We start from the raw sequence: 27,154 nt of genomic DNA on the forward strand, positions 1-27,154 counted from the left end.
ATTCAATAAAATTCAATAAAATAGGTCAATTCAATAAAAATAGCAATAAAATCTACGTGTGAAACCCATCCTTTACTGAAAATTAAGTCCATACATCCAACATTCAGTTAAAGTAAAATATACAGAATTATATGCTAAGTGTAGCTGCATATACACATCTATTTCTTCCTCTCTCCACACTATGAGCACAAAGTTAATAGTACGGTATGTCTTTCAAGATTAGTAGAGGGCACTGTGGGTTCAGTAGCAATTTACAGTGGCTAAGGAATGACTCTGAATCATAATGGGTGGTTTAAAAAAACTACAGTCGTCGTCTCATTTGCAATATCTTTAGCATTTATTAGTTTAATTTACACTATGTCATATTACATTGTGTACAAAGTGTGTTATACTAATCAAAGCTATTAGATTGGTTGCCATTGGTTACAGGGAGCACATGTGTCCTTTTTCTACTTTCTTAATAATAATAAGTCCTATATATGGGATAATGTGTTTCCAATTGTAAATGATAAGAATATTAGAAGTAACCAAGGAATTCTGATGTAAAGGCCTCAGGCATGAGGCCAAACACTTTTATTCAGTTGATAGAAGTCCGAAGTGTCGTCTTTAAATTTTTTTAACCTTTCATTTATATTGCACTTTACAGAGAATAATTAATCATTCACATCAGTACCTGCTTACAATCTATAGTCCCTATCACATGAACACAAACACGCACACACGTGCAAGAGTTATTTTTGTTAGAAGTCAATTAAACTACCAGTATGCTTTTGATTGTGGGAGGAAGCCAGACCACCCAGAGGAAACCCAGGCACATACACAGATAGTTCCCTGGTTGGAATAGAACCCATAATCAATATACACAATTAAGTAATGATCTCAGAACTCACCGGGATATAAACACAGTCATCAGAACTTACCCTTTGTACAGATAATATTGACAAGATATTTTACCTATACTACAATAATTTCTGTAGATCCATCGATGTTCCTGTAAATAATATTTATTTAATCTGCACATTCTAGGGTCACCTTACTTACCCATCCCCCATGCAAGGACACCTACCGCTGTCTGATTTTAGGTCTCTGTCATTACTCCTGGGCTGCTCATTGATCCGGCAGCATGTGAACTGCTTAAACACAGTCCGTATCAGTGAGAATGTCAGGAAAGATGTCAAAGCAAACTGTTAGAAAGGAGGTCACATGATTGGTAGCAATAGCGCCTACCATTGCAAAATAAACATAACAGACCAGACAATTCCCAAAGCACAGGTAGGAGGGCAGATAAGGTTGAGTGTGGGGACATTGGGTGTTGACAATAGAAATAATAAAAAGTTAAAAATAACTACAAATAAATAAAATTGGCATATTTATTGCTGTGTGTCTCTCCATATATGTGTGTATCTGTGTGATATGTCGACTAAAGTGCATTATAAGGAATAAAGGACCCCATACTACAAACTATTACAGATATAAGAAGACACTCGAGAGTTCCATAACCTGTCTGGCCATAGAACTCCCCAGTCACTTCCAATATCCTTATCATTTTTTGGTAAGTGGTACATTATCATTTATATAAACTATAGATGTTTTAGGTGCCAAGTAGAGATGAACAAAGTTGAGACAACAGTTTGAACAAACCGAGTTTCCAGGCAGAACAGGGCATTTTGCAGAAGTACAAAGTTCCGGCAGTAAAGTCTTTGAGTTCTATTTTTGTTTCTCCATGCCATGCAATGTCATTCTACACTGTATTTATAAATTCATAGTTTAATCTGCAGCTGTAGCTTGGACGAAGATGGTCATTTCATTCTGCTATGTGGTGTGGTTGGACTAAGACTGATTAAGGCCACATTCCACAGGCAACACATGCACATTGGGCGCTCAAAACATGGAACGAGGTGGATATTTTATATAATGGTTTTGAAAATTTTGCTCATCACTAGTGCAATGTAAAACATGGTAGATTACAGCAGTTCTATACAGGAAGACGTATGGTATATTAGATGTACTGTATAATAGATTAAGACAGTGTCTTATACCTTAGGGAAGCAGCACTATTCTGCCGGAGCACCACACACAGCATCTATCAATACAGCAATTGATGACAAGTAGAGATTGCTAAAATGAGAAATAATGTTATTTTTCTGATAAATGGGACAATTCTTGCTCTCCCCGTTGACAGCATAATCCTGGCCTTGTTCCATAACTGATCACTCTGAGTGCTGCTGCTATGTTTGGAAGGGACTTTTTGTCCCTTGTACCAAAGGAATCTGGCTCCATCACAAACGCCTTAATTCTTCTAATGATGTACGTTAATTATTTTCATGCTGACCGTCCTAATGGGTAATTAGGCTGTGCTGATGACTTATTAATTATTCTAAAAGCATCTTTTTTTTATTATTGTAATTCTCTTTGTGTTGCCCAGTTTATTTGTTTTTATCTGTGTTCCACACCCTTCCTTTTGTCTTGTTGTGGTCAATGATCGTTGCCAAACTTTCATTACGTGATTAAGTGTATTGATGTTGTGTTTTCATTCCATCTGTTTGCAGTGTTTCTCAGTTTTAACAGCTTTCCCCCTAGAATTAACTAATTAAGTCTCACACTACATGCATTCTAGAGCTTATTTATCAAGGTGTGTTAAGTCAATAATTAATTAATTAAGTGACTTATTTTTCCATATATAGCGTGGCCTGAATGCTAAATTTTATTAACCCCACTTTTTCGTAGAACGAAAACCAAACTTGTCAAATTAAAGCATTGTTAAATTAGAGTGAGCTTGATCACATAAAAGACAACATAACGGCTTAGTGATGCCGTTACAAACGATAAAAATATCAGGTATTACAGTGGACAGCAGCCAGGAAGAGACAGCAAATGCCAAAAATAGGTTAGTACTAATTAAAAAAGATGAAAAAGGGTAAACAGTTAAACAAAAATATAAATAAATGTAAAGTTGAAAGATAAGAAAGTCAAAATTTCATTCTAAGTAATGGAGACATAATGATTTGTGTCTGTTAGGAGGAATTACTTTGAGTTTGACTGTTTTCACAATGAAAAAGTAGGGTTAACTGTTATCAAACCTTCTAAAAATTAAAAGTGGAGGTGTTGACCATAGCAACCAATCAGATTCTACCTATCATTTCCTAGAATGCGCTAGGTAAGTGATAGTTAGAATCTGATTGGTTGCTAAGAGCTCTTTTAGACGGTTTGGTAAATCTACCACTTAGTGTTTTTCAGAGGTTGATAAATTGGTGAAGTGTGTCTGCAGCATTGTGTTCAATCACGTGAAGAGAGATCCAAACGGCATAAAACTCCTGTTTCAAAGTTTTTGTTTACATGGCTTAATAAATAGACTAAAAAAATGAAAAACTAATCTATGTTAAAGATAAATATGACTATTTCTTATATTGAAGCTGAAATACAGTCTATACCTGCAATACATAATGAGCATCTAAAAATATATGAGGACATTATTCTGTAACTGTATATATAGTACCCATTCTGCTTACCCTGTAGTGGACATCTTCCGACTTACACAACCCGAAAAGAGTGAGTGTATCTTACTACACAGTGAGCGTTACCTTACAAGAAACATTCACAGAGTTCGCTATGTATCCACTCTTTTACAGTTCTATATGTTTGTTTTATTCCTCTTTTGATATAATGGTCAGGAGTCTTAAGGATCCCTGTATACTATACAAGAACCATTTGGGGTGGCAAATTTGGTACCAATCTTAACTACACCAGCTCCCACTGCACCTTTAATTTCAATAGTGCCAACCCTGTGAAATCAGAACTGGCATTGAAGTCAAGGGGTTTATTTTCCCTTTTTTTCATTTTTGAAACTATGCAAAATTCCCAATGTTATTAATCGCATTGACCAAAATTTCTGTGGCTTCACGTGTCCTTAGCTATGAAATTTTTATAGTCAAGAAAATCCGGCAAGAAGATAAAAGTACTAATCCTTTTTGCCTAAGTACCTCCAGATTCCTTGCTATAATAACTTGCTAATAATATGTAATTGGCGCTGCAGTATCATGGTTCAATTCCATCTACTTGCCATCGCTCCCAGGCCAAAAGTGACCAGCTCTCCACCGGTAGACAATGTGTGTATTGGGCACAACATCTGTGCGTATGATGTGTGTTTTGGGCACAACACCAGTTTGGATCACACTGAACCCCGCTATTAGCTAAAAGCAGGGATGTTATAAGACACATAGTAAAAATGGGTAATATTAGTTAAATATTATTTAACTGCCCATTTAAGCTATGGATTACATGAATCCCTGCTTAATGTGATACACATTTGTTTAATTCATAAATAAAAAGCTTAATTAACCTTTTAACAGATGATGGTAATAACACTACTTGGCACATCCCATTGTTTTTTTACCAATAATATTAAACGTATGTTCTAATGTTATTTCCTGCACAATGGGTGTTATGTTACCATTGGTCTATTGTATGATTCCACGCACTAATTGCCTGAGAACAATAAAGAGTTTCCCCCACTCTACAGCCGTTATGCTGTCCCTTTGTATGAGGAAGGAAGCAGTTGTGTTCTCCAAAAACACGTAACAGCGCTGGACTATCAATTTACAACATGAACACCAGATATTTTCCAAATGCTGTTAAATACTGTCATAATTCTCACCTATGGATAACAGTAATTACACTATGCCACAAACCACCTGAAGACTGTAAGTGCAATTTATACTTTTATCCATTTCTTTTTTATTCTGCACTCGATTCATTAGAGGCTTCTCTTCTTCTCCTCTTCCCAGCAAAATACATACTATTAAAATTCATACAACAGAAATAAAACATTTGCAAATAGATTGGCTGAAAAAAAAGCTGGGTAAATGATACAGGATCAGGGTTGAGTCAGAATACTGGATGCAGTCATGTCTTCATATGTTTAGGTGAATAGCATTCCAGCATACTTGTCTACCTTCTGGACCTCCCAATCGGAGATCCCAGAGGACTGGTCCAAAGGGCTGGTTAGCACTTCTGCCTCACAGCACTGGGGTCATGAGTTCAATTCCCAACCATGTCCTTATCTGTGTGGAGTTTGTATGTTCTCCCCGTGTATTCGTGGGTTTGCTACGGGTGCTCCGATTTCCTCCCACACTCCAAAAACATACTGGTAGGTTAATTGGCTGCTATCAAATTGACCCTAGTCTGTGTCTGTGTGTTAGGAAATTTAGATTGTAAGCTTCAATGGGGCAGGGACTGATGTGAATGAGTTCTCTGTACAGCGTTGCGGAATTAGTGGCGCTATATAAATAAATGATGATGATCATGAAAGGGCTGGTGTGGGGGCGTGATGATGGTATTTGCATTATTACTGTCCCACCCCTACTGTACAGTGTTGTGATCATGTGTTCATGTAGAGAGAAGGGTGGAGCTTTGATGATACAAACCACGCCATCGGGACCCCATCGGCATGGCCTGAAGACACTAAGTGCATCATGAAGATCCCACCCAGAGCAGGATCTGAAAGGGTAGTCTACTCTCCTGGGAGCACAGGAGGGTTCCCCTGAAGGGAGCAAGTCTCTTAGATGTCCCGGGAGCTTAGACAAGTAAGCAACAATAGGTCATAACAGCAGCAAATGAGCAGTCAGGATGTGCAGACCAAGTTAGCGCAAGTTAGCCTGACACAGGATAATGCAGGGATGACAAACAAGAATCCATCCACCAGACATAAACCACATTAATGAAGGAACTAGTCCCATTGTGAGGAAGTAGTTGGAGCTATCACATCCTTCTTTGGGAAGTTAACTCCTTCCTCACCTGTTGCAGACCTTCACCCTGCCCCATTCCGACCAACTGAACTTCACTCCTCTCTTACCAGTGGTTGACTTATTATTGTAAATTGTCAATTGTTTACCTGGCTTTACCAAGCAAGAACTTTGAAACATAGCATCAATCATACATGTACCAGCGTTTATTTTACTGAGCAAAATATGCTCTAAATAAATGCATTGCAAAATCGTAATGATTGTACCTACGACTGAAAATTTATCTTCAGATCTGTGCTCTTCATCTGGTCATCTAGTGATTTAGAGAATGACAGAAAGATATTCATTCATTCATTAACCACCAAATTAAACTTTGACTTTTCCACAAAGTCATTATAAATTTCGGCTTGGCTTGATAATCGTATGAAAAACCTGTAGTGTGTACCCAGCCTAACCTGCCATCATTTAATAAGGATGAGATCTCATTGTTAGTTAACTCTGAATATTATTAACAAGCAGTTAATGGTTCCAAAGTGCCTTCTGGTACAATAGTACTACAATACCTTACAAATTCAATACTTCATTTAGTGGATTATTTACGCAGCATAACTACACAATGGAATCATGTTTTTCTTCTTTATTTTGATATACAGACAATTCGTGCCCTGTATTAGCACCAATTCCATTTATAAAAGCTTTGAAAACTTTATAGGGGAATTAGCTATTGCTATAATTATTATTTGGAAGTTTACCAGTTGGATATTTCAAGTCCTATTTAATCACAATTTTGAACAGACTTCAGTGGACTAAGCCTAACAAATCACCTGCACTAGAAGTTATACACCGTATCATACTTATTGACCATTCCTTTTTGGGGTTTTTATTTATGTTTCCTGCAATTATTTTAACTAGAATTATTTTAGGATGTCTATTCATATTGGGCCTCTGATGTAATGTGAACACAACTTGCATTTAAGAATTACTTGCTGTATGCACACAGAACACAGTGCATATGTACAACATAAAGTCCCATCAGAACGCATGCAAGAAAACCTATTTTATAAAATAAATGAACAATTTTGAATACTATAATCATTAATAAAAATGTATGTTTGAAAAGAAAAACGTTCTTTCTCGTATGAAATACATAAATCAGAATGCGCACTGTACATAAAATGCATTTTTATAGTTTCTCTTGCAAACACATGTCCTAGCATGCATACGTGTTGTCATCACTATCAGTCAGCACCTACACCTGCCCTGTAGCAGGTGCAAGTGATACGGCTAAAAAGCACGTTCCCAAGAGATGCCCTGAACTTCAATAAGCGGATGTGCATGTGCTTGACCTCGGCACGCCCTTAGTGTACATTGCCTACGTGCATCCACCCCTTTCCACTCCTGTTCCGTCCTGCAAGTCGTCAACAGTCGGAAGTGTCAATTGCGTTTCAACTTGAATTGCATGCAATTACGTTCATAAGTCCCATTCTGGGGCATGCACAGAGAATTTTCATTCAAGATACGGCAAAGAAACTAACATCTGAAGATTTATGCAATAAAATGAATTTGTATTAGAACACTGTGATGAGTTTGGGTAACAGTTGCCATCTCCCATTTGTCCCTATGGACCAAAAGTCTGCATCTGGTTGCTAAGGACTCTGGTGGACTCTATTGGTATTACTATTATTAAGTCATTGGCTGGGAACATATGGACTAAAATCTCAAGTGATTAAATACACCTGGACCAGTTGAAATAAAAGATAACTGCAACACTAACAGGAAGAAAACACATGTAGAGGAAGAAAGCATGCTTAACAAGGGCACTCTTGTAATAATTATTTTATTTAAAATATACCTTTTATTAGTTAAATTTTAAAATGTGGTGTTCCCGTCATGAACCTAAGTATCGTAGGCCGCGAAATAATAAAAGAATTGAAAAGTGATGAAATTCAAGATTAAAATAAAGATGTTAATAAAGTGGCAAATAAATGCCAAGCCTCGCTATGTTATTAAATTCCTTATATATTTGGAGGATATATTCATTTATATTCTCACGCTGTGTGAATCCATTGTTAGCCAGACAATTTTACTGACCAATTGAGTTGGTGTTTATAATTTAATCCATAAGCACAGTTTATTTCTTTATTTACATCAGAGGTGATAACTTTATTCGTATGTCTATATATCTATTACAAGGGGTTGATCAATTAGGACTTGTCTAGGATAATGAGCACCAAAGCTAACTCCCTTAAAAGATAACTATGGTTTGTTATCTTTACTCCATATAAGCTATTGCTATGTATCTATTGTTACTTATTAGCATTATAATTAAGGGAAAACTATATTTCTCTTATATCCTTGTTCTTGTACTAGGGATCAAAGAATGATTACCATATTTATTAGGCACTGCAAGTACCAGGTGGTCTATATCCCTTTTATAACTATCCCTAAGTTATATTACTAAGGATAGAATAGCTATATAAATAATTATTACAAGAGTGCCCTTGTTAAGCATGCTTTCTTCCTCTACATGTGTTTTCAAACTGAATATTTCACATGCAAAGGTGCACCAATCCAGCCATAGGATACACAATTGAATATAAGTCTGGATATGTAAATATAAACAAAAATACTTAGTGCGGTGATATATAACCTCTTTTTTTAACACTGACAGGAAGTTTGATGCAACTAATACACCTTCCATGTCTTAAAAGCAAGGAAGGGGTTAGAAGGAGGTGTACTTCATCATCTAGGTTTAAGTGTTGTGCTAATTAGTTTAAGCAGCTATTGTTTCCCTCAGGACTCCACTCATTTTCAACCATTGGCCAGCTCTCAGCCAATCACAGGACCTGTATCCTTGAAATGACCTTGCAGGGTAGAATCTTTTCTCATGGGAAACTTGGACAAGTTAAAACGAACCTGAAGGAAAGTTATGGGTGTTCAAGGATTTCCAGAGATTGGTGTAGAGTTTTGTCCACCAGCTCTATCATGATTCTTTCATCTGACCCACAACTACTCTTCACATCTTGCTGCCCAGAATCTCAGCTCTATCTGGAGTTGCTCATAGGTCTGTTTGCCTAGTGAACCTGCTCGAACAGGGAGACTGTGGTCAGATCCCTATCACGTTAATAGAGAGTACTGGCCGAGCGGCCGGTGACCATTAGTGGTGAGAGACGGGATTTACAGCTTGGTTGGGGAAATTATATCTCTGAGGTGAGTGCAGCGTATTTATAGCTGGGCTGGGAGAAACATATTAGCAGCCTGGCTGGGAGAAGCACATTTACAGTTTGGCTGGGGAAAGTGTGCATATATAACTTGGTTGGAAGTCCTAACCCCACAGTTTGGATGGGAGCAGTGTATTTACAGCCTGTTCTTAAAAACTGTATTTACATCTGGACCAGGAGGAACATATTTGCAACTTGGCTACAAGAAACATACTTATGGTGTGGCTGGGAAAGGTATTACTACAGTTTGGCCAAGAGGTCATTTGTTTCACCTTTACTGGGACTCTGTATCCTCTAATCAAGTGATAGGTACTACAGCTTGGCTGGAGCTAGGATATCCTCAACGTGCTGGTGTACCACCATTGGCTTAGCTTAATAACAGCATCAGGACCACTTGCAAAGCTACAAATTGGTCTGTGAGCTGTATAAATTACTCAGTAATCTCTCTCTATCTAGTGGTTTCTATATTATTGACTTTGGGATGCTGTGGGGATTCCTGTGCGGTTTGGTGATATTCTGTGTCTTTTTTTTAAATTGTGTTTTTTATCAATATTTTTATTGCTATTGTTTTACAGTTGTGTTTTTTGCATTTCTGTAATAAAGATACTGCTGTATTTTCCATCTCTCCTTGCCTGTGTGATATAAGAACCCCTAGATACCAGGGTAGCCTAGAGGGTACCATTCCAAACACTTATATTAGAACACATTTTGAGACATACAATACATTTGGCTATGTAATTCCATCATCATTTGACATAAGAGAATGTTGAAATTGTCAAGATTATTTTAGTGGATTGCTATGAAACTTTACTGCAGGCATGTCCAGCATAGTGGCAGGGCCATCTTACCAACATTATGGGCCCCCGGGCAAAGCAGTGCACTTGGGCCCCTACCTACACAACCACTCACAAGAATAAAAATGTAAATTATCAATAAAATTAAGTTTATACTTATTGGTACCTGCATCAAAAATCAGTGTTTAAACATTAAAAAACATGCTGTACATGGGTGAATAGATTTTTTTTCCTATTGGACCCTGTCTATGGGGCCCCTATACTCGTGGGGCCCCCGGGCAATTCCCCAGTATGCCCAGGGAGAAAGACAGCTGTGCATAGTGGGTATGAGGAGAAATTTGGGTCAGAGTAAGTCAATGCTAATTGACTAATCATACGTATTTATATGCAGATGGATTTCTGATCAGTTATGGTCTCCAATAGTTTTTTTTTTAATAAAATGTGAAAAGTTCACTCATTGAGACAATATGTAAAAATGTGAGATTGAAACTACTATTTTAAATGACTTTAAACCCTATCTTTTCCCTACCTTCTCTTCACAAAGCTTCCAAAGTTTAGGCAACCTAAAGAAAAATTCTGGCAAGTGATCATTCTGTAGACGGCTGAGGCAAATATTCTGAAGATCCACCTACCATGGTCCAAGTCATAACTCTCACAAAAACAGTTCATGGAGACAAGATGATCTACACTTTAGAGATTTCACCCACTGTCCATATTATTTTAAAGTTAAAAAAAGTTTGTTTCTATCTAACCTTTTGTCTGACAATATTAGTATTATGTGTTTTCTTCATGTCATAGCTCATCACATAATACTTATCGACAATTATCGACAGGCTATATAATTTTGGTAGTTGGTATAATGGTTAGTTAGTTTAATTGAATTCTTATATCTGCGTCACATTTTTATACATATGAAGTAAAGTACTATTTTTCGGATTGCCAGATGAGTTATGGCCAAGTGCACTTTTGGTCGTCAAAACACTTACAGTAAAAAATGTGGACTCACACAATTAATACATAACTTTAATCTAAGAAACTCAAACTGGAAAGATGTATTTTAATAGTCTTGAAAATGGAAATAAGCTCCTATCCTAATCAATTTGTGGGTCTGCCTATACTTATTTTTCTGACAATACTACTGTAAACAACCTCATATCACCAATTTGTTACACAAAGGAGAGAGTTAATCCAAATTAGTAATTGGGGCACTTTATTGACCACTTGCAATATCCTTGTTTCAACATAATAGTTGCAGAAGCTCAGAACATTACCTCCTAGAAAAGTTAGAAAGTTGGAAAAAGAACTAAATGGAAAAAACTCTAATTTTGCTAATTATGCAGCTTATAAAAAAAAAAACTTACATTTTTCAGTATAAGTTTACATTTTATTAAATCAACGTTCAAAACTAATTGAGATAATTAAAGAGCAAAATTTAGTAGTATGGTTATTCTGGTGTCATGGAACAATGATCAGACATGGAGGGTGATAATGTAGCTATAATAAATCAAAATGCTTTTCCTGTAGAGCAGAACAATCCGCTCCTTCCTCTGGAGCCCATAAATGTTCAGATATAGTTTAAAAAGTGTCGGAATCTTAATAAATAAAGGTCTTTTTTTTTATTTCCTGAACAATCTCCTTATACCTAGAAGAAAGTACCGGTGCATAGGAAGAAAGAGGAGGAATATAATGGGGCTCATTTAGAGTTGGTAGAATTTATGCCAAAAGAGCAGTATAAAATATATGGTATAGGAAAAAGTGTATTTACTTGTTTATTTTGAATTGCAAACACCTTACCATTCAAAATAAAACAGTGAATGAAGATTAAGGCGTATCTGTATATGGCGGCACACTGGAGAGGTCATCCATCATCGTCAAATCAAAGTAAATAATTGAATAAAAATAAATGGTTCGGCCCCTCACCCCCAAAAAACTTTCTAATGCTCATTAAAAGTGTAACAACTTATTGAGCAACAAGTAACAAAATACTAAATGCGTAACATTAAATGATTAAAAAATCATTTGTGTGCAATAAGAAGCTCCCATAGGATCATCACGAGACAAAAATTCCAGCAGGAATTAGCAGCATGCAGCATATAATACAAATATGTTTTCTTCAATCAAAAGTATCAGCCCACGCACAACGCATTTCGTCATCAGGATTTCATCACATATGGACCATATCATCAACATATTAACGACATTTACATGTATATTGTGGCACAATCCGAATGGTTAAAATACTGCAGAGCGAAAATATTTAGTCGCCCTTAGGGGTTCATAAATATTAGGATACAAACTGCCAATCTTTAACAAGAAACGATTGTAAAGTGCTACAGAGAAAACAAAATACAATGTAAAATGGTAGTTCACCTTGTCACGAAAACAACGACCTTGGAAGTTTGGATTTTATGTTACGTGATCTTAGTATAAAGTCAGTGACCTTGTGTAGACCAGTCTGTGAGTCTATCAATTTTTAAATCATACCTTTAGTTTCAGGACTGCACTTCAAAAATCAGGACTGTTGCTGCACCACGTGAGTTCTGCTACTGTCTGTCTTCATGGCAAAGAATTCTAATTACATAATCCACAATCAAAAATCTTAATTGTACAACATTGCAACAATATCTAAATCTTCATAGATGAAGCATAAAGATAAAATTCATTGCTCAATCTTACTTTGAGATTTTACTGCAGATTTGTTAAAAAAAGAAGTTGCGGTGGTGTATTTTTAAATAAATAGGTCTTAAGCTTCTCTAGTAATGTAAAGCAGAGCTGAAAAACCTCAGACGTTAAAATGTAGCATGTCAGTTACGTTTTATATCCAAGTCCTACTGTGACAGTATGACAATTCATGCAGAGTGCTTCTCTTAACTAGGAGGTTGCAAACAGTGAGAGGGAAGGAGAAGATGTGGGGGACTTAGAAAAAGTCGGAATACTTATGGAATATCTATATGAGTCTAGGTCCATCTGGAAGGTTTATAATTAAATTTCCAGGACCCCCTGTAATGTGGATGATGAATAAAGACATACAGCATGTTTTGTGAGAGTATGTGTTATATTGAACCCCTGGTCCTGCCACGCCACAAGCATCTATCTAAAACCCTGTAATTGTATCTGTGTAAGTTTCCTTTTTTTTTAACATGAAGTAGGACTATTAAAGTTTTTTACCTACACGAGTCTTCTTATTTCATGCGCATGATTCTGAATTCTTTAAATATATTGAGGCCAATAATTAGTCACTATTCAAGAAGAGTAACAGAACTTCAATCGTGGAACCTCTGTAAATAGCAGATTCGGTAAAAGCTTACCTTTATTTTGGTGGTTACCAGAAGCTCTGATAATGACCAGTGTTAGCAATTGCAGAAATAAAGTTTGTTTTCCACCAAATACAATGCACCTGGGAGATCACTGTGGATGGTTTTATTACTCTGCTTTATGGTTCATCCAAAGCTTGTCTGCCTCCAGACACCAGTACCGAGGTTGAGGTTGAGGTCTACTGTAATTAGGCTGATTCTCTGCACTAGCTGTGCAGGATTGACTGTTATTTCAATTAGTCACTAATTAAGATGCTTTTGATATCTCTAATTATTTCAAATGACCAATCTTTATTTAAAAACAATTTCAAAATCTGTAACACAAGTATTTATTTTCTTGACCCTCAGCATTGACCATTTCTAGTATTTGATTCGGTCAACATTTTAATTGATCCTGTAGAGCAGTGTTGGGAAACAGGTGACCCCCAGCTCCTCCCTACTTTATTGTCAGATTTGATAGTTATAGTTGGTAAAAGGACCACAATTAGGTGGGTAGAGGGGTACTGTTGTAAGTGGGCAGCACGGTGGCTTAGTGGTTAGCACTTCTGCCTCTCAGCACTGGGGTCATGAGTTCAATTCCCAACCATGATCTTATCTGTGTGGAGTTTGTATGTTTTCCCTGAGCTTACGTGGGTTTCCTCCCACACTCCAAAAAAATAGTAGCAGGTTAATTGGCTGCTATCAAATTAACCCTAGTCTGTGTGTGTGTTTTAGAGAATTTAGACCGTAAGCTTTAATTGGGCAGGGACTGATATGAGTGACAAATGTTCTCTATACAGTACTGCAAAATTAGTGGTGTTATATGAAGGGTGTCTAGGGTGACCTGTCTGCAGCATCCTTGAATTCAATTTGTTTTCTTTTGTCTAGCGATAGAGAAACTCCAAGTCACTGATTGGCTGAGAGTGCACGGCATGGGAATGATGTCACCACACAGCGTGTTCAAAGTTTATCAGTGAATGGGGAACTCCAATATTCCATCAAGAAGGGAAAGATCTGCTGGCAGAGAAACAAAATAAGTGAATTTGAGTGGAGGGATGGTCACTATAGGACCTCCAGACCAGTGCTACACAGGTTGTTGTCTGTGAAGTGAAAAAGAGGTCACAACCACAGTGTATTGGTAATGAGCTGTGGTCTTGCATCTAGTAAGAGTACTGTGTATTTATCTAATGTTAAACCAATGCACTGTCATAAATTATTGCATGACGACAAAATGGCATTGATTCATGGATATAGATATTTGTCATTCTACCATAATCTTGTTATAGCAAGATCATCATGTTCTTGATAATGTGCTAAGTGATTTTATGCCTGATGGCATGTGAGAAGATCTGATCGGTATATCAGGGGCATGTGGGGAGGTCTGCAGGTAGGTGGGGAGGTCTGATGGGCATATAAGGTCCATGTGGGGAGGTCTGCAGGTAGGTGGGGAGGTCTGGTGGCATGTAAGGGGCATGTGGGAAGGTCTGCAGGTAGGTGGGGAGGTCTGATGGCATGTAAGGGTCATGTGCGGAGGTCTACAGGTAGGTGGGGAGGTCTGATCTGTATATAAGGGACATGTGGGGAGGTCTGCAGGTAGGTGGGGAGGTCTGATGGCATGTAAGGGGCATGTGCGGAGGTCTACAGGTAGGTGGGGAGGTCTGATGGCATGTAAGGGGCATGTGGGGAGGTCTGCAGGCAGGTGGGTAGGTCTGATGGCATATAAGGGGCAGGTGCGGAGGTCTGCAGGTAGGTGGGGAGGTCTGATGGCATGTAATCGGCATGTGGGGAGGATCTGCAGGTAGGTGGGGAGGTCTGATGGCATGTAAGGGGCATGTGGGGAGGTCTGATGGCATGTAAGGGGCATGTGCGGAGGTCTGCAGGTAGGTGGGGAGGTCTGATCGCATGTAAGGGACATGTGGGGAGGTCTGCAGGTATGTGGGGAGGTCTGATGGCATGTAAGGGGCATGTGGGGAGGTCTGCAGGTAGGTGGGGAGGTCTGATGGGATGTAAGGGGCATGTGGGGAGGTCTGCAGGTATGTGGGGAGGTCTGATGGCATGTAAGCGGCATGTGCGGAGGTCTGCAGGTAGGTGGGGAGGTCTGATGGCATGTAAGGGACATGTGGGGAGGTCTGCAGGTAGGTGGGGAGGTCTGATGGCATGTAAGGGGCATGTGGGGAGGTCTGCAGGTAGGTGGGGAGGTCTGATGGGATGTAAGCGGCATGTGGGGAGGTCTACAGGTAGGTGGGGAGGTCTGATCTGTATATAAGGGACATGTGGGGAGGTCTGCAGCTAGGTGGGGAGGTCTGATGGCATGTAAGGGGCATGTGCGGAGGTCTACAGGTAGGTGGGGAGGTCTGATGGCATGTAAGGGACATGTGGGGAGGTCTGCAGGTATGTGGGGAGGTCTGATGGCATGTAAGGGGCATGTGGGAAGGTCTGCAGGCAGGTGGGTAGGTCTGATGGCATATAAGGGGCAGGTGCGGAGGTCTGCAGGTAGGTGGGGAGGTCTGATGGCATGTAAGCGGCATGTGGGGAGGTCTGCAGGTAGGTGGGGAGGTCTGATGGCATGTAAGCGGCATGTGCTGAGGTCTGCAGGTGGGTGGGGAGGTCTGATGGCATGTAAGGGACATGTGGGGAGGTCTGATGGCATGTAAGGGGCATGTGGGGAGGTCTGCAGGTAGGTGGGGAAGTCTGATGGGATGTAAGCGGCATGTGGGGAGGTCTGCATGTGGGGAGGTCTGCAGATACACAGGGAAATCTGCTAGCATGTAAGGGACATGTGGGGATGTCTAAGAGGCAAGTAAAATACATGTGTAAATGGGAGGTCTGCGTGGCATGTGTTGGAATTTTGGAGCAAGTTAGGGGCATGGGGAGGGCATTTTGGGAAGAGAAATGTGGACGCACTGAGGTCATTTTTCCACTGTGTGGGGGGGCCTGTCTGTTTCATTTCATTTGAAACGGGCCCCACAATTTCTAATAGCATCCCCGACTGGTAACACTTGTTTAAAATGTCTTCTGATATGTTATAACAGATAGGGGGCTCTTTCTTTGGTTAAATGTATTATTTTAACCTATTTCTGAGATAAAGGGTAATGTGTGGTCCTTTATAAAGTTTAAAAGACCGCCCATGCGGAACCTGAAATGTATCAGGCTGCCTATCACAGCTGTAGTGGGTGGGATTCAATCATCAATGTCCTCCAATCTCAGTAAAGGTGAAATCTTTCAATGCATAAAAATTGATTAGCTGCAACTGAACACTAGAAACATGTTGGACTTTGCATTCTATTTTATCATGCTGGGTTGGAGCTAAAGGTGATTGAATAAAAAATCTGTTTCCTTTTCTAGGTTTGTTAGAGGATACGGTATGGAAAATTGAGGAAGGAAGTAACTTTAATCTCCTGCTCAAGTGTTATTCCAATTGCAGCTTTTTAAACATTTTAAGGAACTTAAAATGGCCCCTGTTATAATTATATAACCTTGCAGTTTAATGCTCCCTGCACCCTAATTAGAAACAGTTGATTTAATTACAGTTATCACTGGAGCTGCATTACACATAATTAATACTATGAAATACATCTACTGTATGTCTGTGTAAGAACCAGTCTAGGAGCACAGAGTAATATTTCCTAGGCAGCTGTTCATCAAACAGAATACTGGGCAGCAGGTATTTATCTGAAACGAGGTGTCTGGAGTCTTATGACTGAGCTCAGAAACCTTCTGAATTTTCCAGCTTCCAGTTAAGAAAAAGATGTGGCATGAACCATGTTGAAATGAAAATAAAGAGTTTGTGACATTAACATGTTTAAGTATCGTTGAAATCCATAATAAAACACATGAACGCGAAACCCAAAATAAATGTAAGATACAGTATATACAATTTGACGATGTGCCTTTCTCTAACTATCCTTTCGACCTGATTTTTCTTACAATTGTGTTGAGTTATGTGCTGGAACAAGCTCCCTCCCTCCATCAGAACTTCCTCTAATCTGTCCAGTTTCAAACGAGCTTTAAAAACCCACCTTTTTCTTAAAGCCTTCCAGTCTCCCACTTAACTTCCTACCTTTTCTTCTGCCTCTTCCCCTTTTTCCACTTCCCTTATCCTTATCCTCCGTTCCTCCTTCTCTCCCTCTCTCCCCCGTGTCTCTCTGTCTGCCTACCCCACCCCTTAGATTGTACACTCCTTTGAGCAGGGTCATCTCTCCTCCTGTCTTCACCACTTTTAACGCTGCTCTTCAGCTACCTAGCCCTCCTCCTCGAGGACCCTCTTCCACCGGTCCCCTTTCGCTCCCTCCTCTCCCCTCTGGGGGTCTCCCTGTCATCCGTGCCCTCCCTCTTGGACTCTGTCGTAGGCGGACCTTCCTCTCCCCCGCCCCTCTAGCTGTGCTTTGAGCTCACTGAGTTACTGTGCTTATTGTTTACTGTACTGTGCTGTCTCACCTCGTATTGTAATTTTGTTTGTCCCTGTACGGTGCTACGGACACCTAGTGGCACCCTATAAATAAAAATTAATAATAATAATGTGTTGAAAATAAAAATGTCTTGTCTTAAGGTATCATGACTTAGGGGCCTATTTAAGATTTTTTTTAATTATTGCCCCTTTAAGTATCATCTGTGATTGGGTTGCGCATGCGCAGATGCCATTTTTGTTAAACAGTGCAGGGAACAGTAGCATAGCTGCCAGAAAGGTATTCCCTCTCCATCTATGCTCTCCCCATAGGATTAAATGGCTAATGCCATCTTGAGATGGCATTAGCCATTGGTGTCAAGCCACAAAAAATAAGCTTTTCGGGGGTTGATAAAATTGCCCACACCGCAGTCTCCATTGAGTATTATGGGGATTGCAGGATTGTGCAGTAGTCTACCTAGATTTTGCCAATACTTCCTCCATTAGGCTTGTCTTAAATTCTTACTTTACTTAAAAATGTCTACACCATGCAAAAAAAGCCATTTCCACATGGTTTAGGGCTTCATAAAATGGGACTCTTTGCATTTTTGTTGGATATGCAAAACTGATAGACCAGTACATAGCCGCCCCTGACACATGTGCCATGTATTTCCACTTATTGAATAGGTGGCAACATGGCGGAAAAAAATATATCAATCTCTATCTCATGCACCAGAAAGAGGTTCTTGTCGGAATTTGAAGATAAATGTGGACACATGAATAAGGGACAGATTAACACACTCATGCACGTAGCCAATAATCTCTGTGATTAAAAAATTTTTTGTTAAGTAATGCCAATTTTATTCATGCTGACAAAAATCATTATAAATACATTTAAAATCTCCTGGAAATAAGGAGATAATGCTTGCAGAACAGGTATATTGATTGCAATGCCCGTATCACAATATCCATATGTAATGAATGCAATTCATGACTCATAGGTTGCTTTGCTGCATTTGCAATGAATATACAGGGATTGAAGCACAGCCTTCTGCCTATAATGCAAAAAATGTTTTATTTTGTTACTATTGCACTCTACAGTTTCATTAAAACCTTGAAATAGGACAAGCTGTTGAGCGGTGTTAATGATTTCAACAGACGTGACCAGATAAATTGGTTCCCTTATGCCTAATTAAGTCTTCATGGTATAGGATGTTTGCCACAAATGTACCGATTGTCAATGAACCGTAATACTGAGAAACTAAATGAATATGTAACTGTACCATGAATTAACCAATGAAAAAAAGTTAAACTAGTTCATGTAGCATATGATGAAATACAGTCATCTGCCCAGGACATGATATATGGAGAGGTACCTTTCTCATCGAGCTTGGACGAGCAATGTATAATTATTGTTGAACTTTATTGAACTTCAGCTAGAGTACAAAAGGTTGCACATTCCTTTTATGAAACTTCACCGGTCTATATTGATTTATAATATACACAGACATCTTACCAGTCCAATGCAAATAACCAGTGCCAAAGAGTCATATCTCAAAGTTAACATCTACAAACATTCTGTATCATGCTTTCATTTTTCCATTTTTATTGTTTCAAAAAAGCTGTTTCCTGTTCACCCAGGAATAGCACACGGTGTATTAAGTAACCACTTGTGAACATGTGGTATTATTGTAATACACAAACAATACATAAACAATAAGCGAAGGCTCCTGTCCAAATGACATCATTTTTAAGTATTTCAGCAGTTGTGACATTTCACACATTAACTAATGTTCTTATCTTTTAAACTTATCTTGTAATTCTCTTTAACGCTAACCATAAGCCTCAACATCTCGCAACTGTGTTTCCTGTCATTTTTCAGCTGGCAATGCACACACAGTAACTTCCTATCATTATCTTCCTATCCTTAAATAAAATATACAAAGATTCCTCCTGCAAAATATCTTTACATATTCTATATGTGTCATTGGTAGTGCAGCAATTAAGCTAATTCATTATTTGTCCATCAGTAGAAAGTGCTATTCCAGGCTGATGTTAGAGTCTGAGATATTAGGAATAAAGAGTTCTTTCAGGCACTTACCTTGTGTTCCACACTGGTGGGTCAGACAGGAGAAGTCTTTGAAGAGGACCCTCAGCTGGTCTCCCCAGCCAAAGGGACCCAAGTGTAAGCAGTGTACTGAGACAGCTGGCGAAAGAGCTAGGAGAACTCACAGCTCATCTCCAGTGTATGATCCATCCACTCTGCCCAGCCCCCTGTAACCCTCTCCTGCCTGGGAGCAGCTAAGCATTCTCTGCTCCTTCAGAACAATTGTCAATTGTGTCACTTTAGCCCATTGACGAGTAGCTAAAGTAATGTGTTTATCTTACTTTTCACTGTGACAATGCCAGAGCAATTTCTTAATAATGAGTTTGTGATTCCTCAGTTCAGTCTTGTATAGTTTTATATCGTATTCTGTATTGTATAGAAAATGTACAACACAAAAATGCAACAAACCTCAAGCACAGGTCTACTGGTCTTATAGCTACTTTATAGCATCATTTACCACAGTTAACTTTTCTGCAACATCAGCTACATGCTCTGCACTTTGTCTGATCCTCTTTCTGCAAAGCTTGTTTGCCATAGACAACAGTATTTGTAATGCCCAGGACCAAGTAAGTTTGCCTGGGACTTGTGTATATGCATATTGCATGACTGAATAGAAACAGGTATATATGTATACTGCATGGATGCATGGAAACTGGTGCATATGTATACTGCATGGATGCATGGGAACTAGTATATATGTACTGCATGGAATGCATGGAAACTGGTGCATATGTATACTGCATGTATGTATGGGAATTGGTGCATATGCCTTCTGCATGGATGCATGAGAACTAGTGTATATATGTATTGCATGGGTTCATGTAAACTGGTACGTATGTATACTGCATGGATGCATAGGAACTGGTGCATATGTATACTGCATGGATGCATGGGAACTGGTGCATATGTATACTGCATGGATGCATGGGAACTGGAGCATATGTATACTGCGTGTATGCAGGGGAACTGGTGCATATGTATACTGTATTCATGCATGGGAACTACTGTATATATGTACTGCATGGATGCATGGGAACTGGTGCATATGTATACTGCATGACTCTATGGAAACCTGGGTATTAGTATACTGCATGTATGCATGGGAACGGGTGCATTTGTATATTGCATTGGTGCATGGGAACTTGTATATATATGTGTTACATGGATACATGGGAATTGGTACATATGTATACTGCATGTATGTATCGGAAGTGTGTGTGCATATGTATACTGTATGCATGCATGGGAACTACTGTATGTATGTACTGCATTGATGCATGGAAACTGGTGCATAGGCATACTGCATGGGAACTAGTGTATATATGTATATATATATATATATATATATATATATATATATATATATATATATATACTGCATTGATGCATGGGAACTTGTGTATGTGTATACTGCATGGCTCCGTGGGAACTGGTGTATATGTATACTGCATGGATGCATGGGAACTGGTGTATATGTATACTGCATGGATGCATGGAAACTGGTGTATATGTATACTGCATGGATGCATGGGAACTGATGTATATGTATACTGCATGGATACTGGTGCATATGTATACTGCATGTATGCAGGGGAACTGGTGCATATGTATACTGCATGTATGCACGGGAACTGGTGCATATGTATACTGAATGTATGCAGGGGAACTGGTGCATATGTATACTGTATTCATGCATGGTAACTACTGTATATATGTACTGCATGGATGCATGGGAACTGGTGCATATGTATACTGCATGACTCCATAGAAACCTGGGTATTAGTATACTGCATCTATGCATGGGAACGGGTGCATTTGTATATTGCATTGGTGCATGGGAACTAGTGTATATATGTGCTACATGGATACATGGAAATTGGTACATATGTATACTGCATGCATGTTTCGGAAGTGGTGCATATGTATACTGTATGCATGCATGGGAACTACTGTATATATGTACTGCATTGATGCATGGGAACTGGTGCATATGCATACTGCATGGGAACTAGTGTGTGTATATGTATATATATATATATATATATATATATATATAATGCATTGATGCATGAGAACCAGTGTATATGTATACTACATGGTAGTATGGGAACTTGTGTATAAGTATACTGCATGGCTCCATAGGAACTGGTGTATATGTATACTGTATGGATGCATGGGAAATGTACAACACAAAAATACTGCAACCTTCTGTACAACACAAAAATGTACAACACAAAAATACTGCAACCTTCTCACTGGCCTCCCCCTCTCACATCTCGCCCCCTTCCGCTCTGTACTCAATGCGGCTGCTAGACTCATCTTTCTCTCACGCCGCTCCTCCTCTGCTCCCCTCTCTGCCATGCCTTACACTGGCTCCCCATCCCCTACAGAATCCTCTTCAAACTCCTTATCACCACTTACAAGGCTCTCTCCCTGTCTACTGCTCCCTATATCTCCAACCTCCTCACCATTCACACTCCTTCCTGGTCCCTGCGCTCTGCTAATGACCGTCGCCTCTCCTCCACTCTAATTACCACTTCCCACTCCAGAATTCAAGACTTCGCCCGAGCTGCCCCCCTGCACTGGAATGACCTCCCTCGTTCCATCCGTCTCGCTCCCAATCTGTGCTCCTTCAAACGAGCACTTAAAACTCACCTGTTCCTCATAGCTTATCAACCATCCATTTAACCCCTCATCTACTCTGCTCGCTATTCCCTCTCTCCCCTGGCCCCTTCTTCTCTCCCCTGGCATCACCTGCTCCCTCTCGTGTCTGATTTGTCCACCCTCTCTTAGGATGTAAGCTCTTATGAGCAGCGCCCCTCTTCCCTCGTGTCTCCATACCTATTCTTATGCTCTGTCCTTACTCCATATGGCTGTCCCGGAGTTACTGAAGCATTGGTACTTTCTGTTTATCGTTCTGTACTGTATAACCCTGTATGGTCTACTGTTTGTACTATGTACGGCGCTGCGGAAACCTTGTGGCGCCCAACAAATAAATGATAATAATAAATAATAATAATAATAATGATAATAAATACAACAAACCTCAAGCACAGGTCTACTGATCTTATAGCTACTTCTTGCATCATTTACCACAGTTAACTTTTCTGCAACATCAGCTACATGCTTTGCACTTTGTCTGATCCTCTTTCTTCAAAGCTTATCTGCCATAGACAACGGCATCTTTAATGCCCAGGAACAAGTAAATTTGTCTGGGACTTGTGTGTACGCATTTTGCATGACTGAATAGAAACAGGTATATATGTTTACGGCATGGTTGCATGGGACCTGGTGCATATGTATACAGCATGGATGCACGGGAATTGGTGTATATGTATACTGCACAGCTACACAATGACTGGTTTATATGTACAGTGCATGGAGAATAGTTCCCTGTACAAGTACACTGCATGGATCTAGCCCATAGCCTGAAAAGCTTCTAACGATTCCTTAAACCCACCTGTGGAGTAAAGTCTACCATTCCACTCTCCAGCCTCTCCCCTGCCCTCATATCCTTCCTCTTCATCCGCCTTCTCCACAAACTCAAAGTGTTCCTCACCCTCATTCATCCACTCCTCCTTGTCCACCCTCTATTGTTATATCCCTCACATCAAATTTCTAGTTCCCTTTACACTGACTCACCACTATGTGTCTCCAGTTTTCTCTGCCCCCTCCCTTTAGAATGTAAGCTCTCGTTAGCAGGAGACTCTTACCTCATGTCCTACTCTTGTTACCTTTGCATTTGGCAGCCCATCTCCATTGCACCTCCTCCCTGGGCTCTTGCCCCCAGTCTCCACATCTCTCTTGTCCTTGGACCACAATCACTGACTCTGATTCTATTAGTTGTGCCCACACTCCTGGGCATAGGTTCAGCTTGCTCTAGTGCACCCCCCCCTCTCTTCCTTTCCTTTTCTAGTTTTCTAAGTGTCCTGGAATTCACTTACACCTTATTGCCCTGTGTGTCTGTTAATAGATGTGTTGAGATAATAACTGCAGTGTGTTTATTGTATTGTCCTGTAATGTTCTGCTTTGTTCTCTGCTCTCTGTACAGCGCTGTGAATCCTTTGTGGCGCCCTATAAATAAACGATGAGAAGCAATAATAAATAACGTATGGTGCATAGGAATCGGTGCACATGTATTCTGCATGGTGTATATGTATAATGAGAGGAGAATAGTGCACTGCATATGTATACAGCATAAATGCATAGTATAATTGCATAATATATGGTTGCATGAGAACTGGTGCATATGTATATTATATGGATGCATGCAAACTATGTACTGTATTGCATGGCTTTATGGAGGCTGGTGTGTTTTCACGGCTGCATGGGAATTGATATATACAATATGTATGCTGCATGACTGCACTGAAAATTATGCCTAGTTATAGTTCACTGCATATGTATGCTCCTGTCTGTATGGTGTGCGTGCATAATCTATGACTGCACAGTTTAAAAAAAAAACTCAATCTCTGGCGCTAATATATATCACAAGTGAGTCAGGTATTAATAATAAAATCTCGGCATAAGATGCAGCAACTCAAAAAAAGAGGCAGTGTAAACCCTCCATAAAGATACACAGAAGAGCAATAACTGGATGGAGAGAAACTGTCAGGCGCCGTCCAGGAACACACCAGGTGTACCTTCACTTCTACCCAGCTTAGCAACGGAATGCTACTTCCGGGTCTAGTAGGTGGTTGGGGGGCATGCACCTGAACATCGCGTCTCCGTTACTAGATGAAAGACAGCATTTCCTATCGTCAGTAAGAAAAGCTGACGGCCAACCCCACATCCACCAATGAAAGAGGGGCAGTATGTATTTAAACCAGACTCTGGCACCATTGGGTGCCAGAGTATCTAGTTTTATAGGCTCCAACACTGTTGTACCCTGCACTCCTGACTATTTGGATGCTTGACCCCAGCTCTGCTTGACCACTCTTTCTTGGACCTATCCTGATTCTTTGGTTTGACCTTTGGCCTCTTGACGATTCATTCGCCTTATACTTCGGTATTTGTTGCCCGCTCGGTTTTGACTTTGGATTGTACGACCCCGATAGTTCACTCACACCTTGCTGGTAGCTACCTGGGAGGGTCGCAACCTGCACATCTCTGCAGCTAAACCCAAATCTCCCTGCGGGGATCCATGGTAAAGACCTGAGGTTTGTTTAAACTCTGCGCCTCCCAACGTAGCAGCGTCAATACCGGCAAGTAAGGCCATCAGAGCAACGCAGCTTGTGACACAAACAGTTGAATAACCTTAATATAGCTATAGTGCTGAGCAGAGCCCTAACTAGATATTTTAATGAATGGACATCAGAGACCTCTAGAACTCCACCCCCTACCTGAACCCTGATGGGAATAGATGTTGCCTTACAGCAGTGATGCACCACCAAGGAGGTCTAGCAATCCTGCATTGGAGGAGTGCCTAGCCCTCTACTAGTGCAAGCCTAATCGCCAATCCTGTGCTGCACTCTCCTACCTGTCCTTGTGTCTTCGGCTACCGGGTGCTGCTGCTGGTGTATTAAGACATATGCACTGGGGGTCTGCAGTATGGTCAAATAGTGGGCAGCATTTGCACCCCTATGGGCTTATGCCCTGGGCGATGTCACTGCCTGCAAAGAGCTCATTGCGACCCTTGTGCTAAAATGGAATGGTGTTTAAAACAGACGTATGAAGGGTGCATGTGGGGGAGAGGGTGTCAAAAACAAAAAGTATTTAATTATTACTATTATTACTACTTTAAATAGCAATAGTCCTTTGAAATCTGCATTGGTCATTTTTCTGTTTTGCGTGTCAAATTAGAGCAAAGAAAACCTCTGCAATTCGCCCTGGAATGCTGTCAATCAACTTCTGGGCCACAAACTAACTGATGGCCGCACATTCTTGCCTAAATAAGGCTTGGAGTTTGTCAGAATTTGTGGGTTTTCATTTTTCCACCTGCCTCTTGAGGATTGACCACAGTTTCTCAATGGGATTAAGATCTGGGGAGATTCCTGGCCATGCACTCAAAATGTCGATATTTTGATCCCGAGCCACTTTGTTATTCCTTTTGCTTTATGGCAAGGTTCTCCATCATGGTGGAAAAGGCATTGTTCATCACCAAACTGTTCTTGGATGGTTGGGGGAAGTTGCTCTTGGAGAATGTTTTGGTACCATTCTTTATTCATGGCTGTGCTCTTAGGCAAAATTGTGAGTGAGCCCACTCTGTTGGCTGAGAAGCAAACCCACACATGAATGGTTGCTTTACTGTTGGCATGACACAGGACTGATGGTAGCGCTCTCATTTCCTTCTCCGGAAAAACATTTTTTTCAGATGCCCAAAACAATCTAAAAGGGGATTCATCTAACAAAATGAATTTACCCCAGTCCTCAGCAGTCCAAATCCCATGTTTTTCCTGTAGAGAAGTGGCTTCTTTGCTGGCTTTCTTGACACCAGGCCATCCTCCAAAAGTCTTTGCCTCACTGTGCATGCAAATGCACTCACACCTGCATGTTACCATTACTGAGCAAGCTCTGCACAATTGGTGCCCCGATCCTGCAACTGAATCAACTTTAGGAGATGGTTCTGGCACTTGCTGGACAATCTTGGGTGCCCTGAAGCTTTTTTCACAACTATTGAACCTCTCTCCTTGAAGTTCTTGATGATCTGATAAATGGTTGATTTAGGTGCAATCTTACTAGCAGCAATATCCTTGCCTGTGAAGTCCTTTTTGTGAAAGCAATGAGGACTGCACATGTTTCCTAGCAGTTAACCATGATTAACAGAGGAAGTACAATAATTGCAAGCACCACCCTCATTTTAAAGCTTCCAGTATCTTATTCTAAGTCAATCAGCATGACAGAGTGATCTCCAGCCTTGTCCTCGTCAACACTCTCACCTGTGTTAATGAGAGAATCACTGACCTGATGTCAACTGGATCCATTTTTTGTGGCAGGGCTGAAATGCAGTGGAAATGTTGTTTTTGGGATAAGTTCATTGGCATGGCAAATAGGGAGTTTGAAATTAATTGCAATTCATCTGATCACTCTTCATGCCATCATAAAAACTGAAGAAGCAGACTTTGTGAAAAATAATATTTGTGTCATTCTCAAAACTTTTGGCCATGACTGTAGGTTGCATTTGAATTTTTAACATATTCAGTTTCTTTACATTTTTTCCCCCCAAATTTTAAGGGATTAAACTTCTATATCTTTTTCCTTAACGTTACCAATGTTTGTCTCTGTTGTGTTGATCACCAATTACCCATCCTGATTAGTCACATTCATGACAATTTGAGAGCTTTTGTGGAGTTTTCATTTTATGTACAAGGTGTCTTTTCAATTCTCACCATTAATCAACAGCATAATTTGGATAATGGCTTGCCACACAGCCAAACTGATTAATTGTAATTGTTAACAGCAGAAATGCAACATTCTGTCTTCTGGCAAAACTATTTATTACAATCTCAAAAATAAACAATAAAAAAACAAAATTGATTTTCCTTACTCAAAAAGAGTGTTTCGAAATATTGTTTATTTTTTTTCAACACAGTGTTATTATATTTGTTCACATTAACGTCAATATAGAAAAAAAGATAATTAAATATATTGTAAATGGGTACACAGAACTAAAAA

At 39.8% G+C, this 27,154-nt stretch overlaps 1 protein-coding gene across 1 annotated transcript in view; it reads right to left on the reverse strand.

Annotated features, from left to right (window-relative positions):
- LOC142107587 (chemerin-like receptor 1) overlaps nucleotides 1-19,678 on the reverse strand; it is a 97,954-nt gene extending 78,276 nt beyond the window's left edge. Inside the window, exon 1 of the mRNA XM_075191096.1 lies at nucleotides 19,535-19,678. The gene's annotated coding sequence lies outside the window, so the exon portion shown is untranslated. The remainder of the gene's footprint in view (nucleotides 1-19,534) is intronic.
- Nucleotides 19,679-27,154: the final 7,476 nt, after the last annotated feature.

The sequence above is a fragment of the Mixophyes fleayi genome, chromosome 11 (genome assembly GCF_038048845.1).
Source record: "Mixophyes fleayi isolate aMixFle1 chromosome 11, aMixFle1.hap1, whole genome shotgun sequence".
NCBI lineage: Eukaryota > Metazoa > Chordata > Amphibia > Anura > Limnodynastidae > Mixophyes > Mixophyes fleayi.